The following is a 2711-nucleotide window of genomic DNA, read 5'->3' as shown; positions in this document are numbered from 1 at the left end:
AAGGTCCCCCCCCCCCCCCCCAAGTTCTGGTATGTTTTCTAAGGCTCAGTGCAGGGCAACAGGTCGAGGCCAGGTCTACCAATACAGTGGACTGGGGCAGGTAGATCTATTCTCTGGAGGCCTGGTCTACCAATATAGTGGAAAGGGGAGGGTAGACCTGTTCTCTGTCTCCCTGTAGAGCACAACATTTTCTGTAATGAAATTTGACTTGATTCTGTTTTCTCTTATAATGTTTAAATTATTCTTAAAATATAGTTTAAATGTAGTTTTAAAAAATTCATTCTGAGATTTTTACAAGGTTATGGAAATAATCTAAAAAACTAACTTATCTGATAGTCAAATGTAAACTTGCTCACAACTTTAATGCTACTAGCTTTTTTCCGCTCATGAGGTAGAATTTTTGCTCCACCTCACTGTGGAGCTTAGAGGGAACATTGCCTCATGTTATAACTTTTTTCTACTTTGGCTGCCTGTCTGATCTCCTTTTGCAGCTCAAAAACAAAACCAGTAGTAATTGGTAGAGAAGCAAGTTCTCCTTTATGACGTTAAGTTCTAAGTTTACTGTTGCCTGGGTGGGGGGAGGTGTGAGATTTTACCTGGTCTCTGCTCTACCTGGTCTCCTTACTTCCCTGGTCTCTGCTCTAGGGTTGCCAGGTCTGGTTTGGAAAATACCTGGAGACTTTGGGGGTGGATCCAGGAGAGGGCGGGGTTTGGGGAGGGGAGGGGCCTCAGCATGGTGCAATGCCGTAAGAGTCCCCCCTTCTAAGCAGCCATTTTCTCCAGGGCAGCTGATCTCTGTCAATTGGAGATGAGCTGTAAAAGTGGGAGATCCCCAGGCCCCACCTGGAGACTGGCAACCCTACTCTGCTCTCATACTCAATTCACACAGCTGCCAAATCCACCTCACTACTTACTGTTTTGCAGATGCTTTGCGGATAGAGGTCCCTTCTGCTTCCAGATGTCTCTCCTTACTCATTGCTGTCCACAGATAAAAATCCAAGCATGAAGGATCCTTCTTTATGAATTCTGTAGAGTGTGTGAGATTTATTGTCTCTTCATAAAGAACAGTCTGGGGGGGGGGGGAGAAGGAAGGTAGCCCATTCTTAATCACACTAGCCAGTGGCAGAAACCTCAAAGAAAGAGGATAGAACTATCAGCAGCTATACTTTTTTTTAAAAAAAAAAAAATTAAACCATAAATTTTATTGAGAGCTTTATACATACAGAAGAATAAATCCAACAGGGAAGTCCAAGAAAAAAACAAAACAAAACAAGGGTATTGCGAGAAAACTACACTTCTCTAACCGTACAAGACACCAATTTTTAGTTATATAACAACAATTTGTATTTAGCATTACTGACATTTTCCCAGTCAAATTTGTCTATATTAATCTTGTCCAACAAGGGATACCAAGCATGAAGTGGGCTCATCAATTCACATTCTGTTTGGATTTCTGAATGGAACGTATTAAAATTCTCCAACAGGAATAAGTCCCAAACCTTATGAAGCCAGTGCTGAATACTTGGAGGACTCGGGTCTTTCCAGTGCTTGGCGATCACTATCTTTGCTGCCATGAGTAGAGTACCCACCAATTTTCTACTAGCAAATGAGAACCCATCTGCAGGCCATAAATTCAATAAAATTAAGGCCGGATCCCAAGGAACCTCATAACCAGTTAAATCTTTAACCTTTCTAATGACAAGTATTGAGAAATTTTGGGTATCAGCAGCTATACATGACGGCAAGCGGGAACTGCCACGCTCAAAGGCAGTATACCACTAAACAAGATGAATAAAATCAATTTTTTAAAATGTCAATATTACTTAAATCAGACTTGCTTACTGTTTATATTCTGTTAGCAGTTTCACTTTTGAAAATGATTTACTTTAAAATGAAATATAAATTTCACGCTACACTGATCCTTTTTGGATTGATTTCATGATCATACATACAGGGAAGTACCCTTCCATAGGAGCTTACTCCATCCTAACAGAAGCTTCTTCCAATACAAGTGACTCTTGTATTGGAGGAAAGCCTCCAGCTTTGCTTAGGGCAATGGTAGGTTACAGATCACTAACATAAAGCTTGCTTGTCTATGCAACGGGAGAAAACTGACTCCTGAGGTCCAGCATCAAAAATCTCTCCTTATATATAATTGAGTAAGAACATTCTATATTGAACATTCTAAATTTGGCCCCTTTAGTGTATGGACGCTTGAACTGTCAGTCAGAAGACACTGGCTGGGTTGACTGGCTGCTTTGTGCAGTCCCGCCCAGCGTTTCAAGGTCTTTTGCATATGGAAGCTGATTGGACTTCACTGCATTCCACACCTCAAACTCACCCCCCTCCCCGCAAGGCAGTTGGAATGTCAGTTGCATATGGAACCTTCAAGGTCTTTTGCATATGGAAGCTGATTGGACTTCACTGCATTCCACACCTCAAACTCACCCCCCTCCCCGCAAGGCAGTTGGAATGTCAGTTGCATATGGAACCTTCAAGGTCTTTTGCATATGGAAGCTGATTGGACTTCACTGCATTCCACACCTCAAACTCACCCCCCTCCCCGCAAGGCAGTTGGAATGTCAGTTGCATATGGAACCTTCAAGGTCTTTTGCATATGGAAGCTGATTGGACTTCACTGCATTCCACACCTCAAACTCACCCCCCTCCCCGCAAGGCAGTTGGAATGTCAGTTGCATATGGAACCTTCA

At 42.5% G+C, this 2711-nt stretch overlaps 1 protein-coding gene across 1 annotated transcript in view; it reads right to left on the bottom strand.

The window, feature by feature from the left end:
- LOC107112007 (C-type lectin domain family 2 member B-like) overlaps window positions 1-949 on the bottom strand; it is a 15084-nt gene extending 14135 nt beyond the window's left edge. Inside the window, exon 1 of the mRNA XM_015413063.1 lies at window positions 915-949. The gene's annotated coding sequence lies outside the window, so the exon portion shown is untranslated. The remainder of the gene's footprint in view (window positions 1-914) is intronic.
- Window positions 950-2711: the final 1762 nt, after the last annotated feature.

This window comes from Gekko japonicus, unplaced genomic scaffold (genome assembly GCF_001447785.1).
Source record: "Gekko japonicus isolate JY-2015 unplaced genomic scaffold, Gekko_japonicus_V1.1 scaffold2668, whole genome shotgun sequence".
NCBI lineage: Eukaryota > Metazoa > Chordata > Lepidosauria > Squamata > Gekkonidae > Gekko > Gekko japonicus.
Note: the sequence above shows the minus strand (reverse complement) of the source record. Positions and strands in the feature narration are given on the sequence as shown.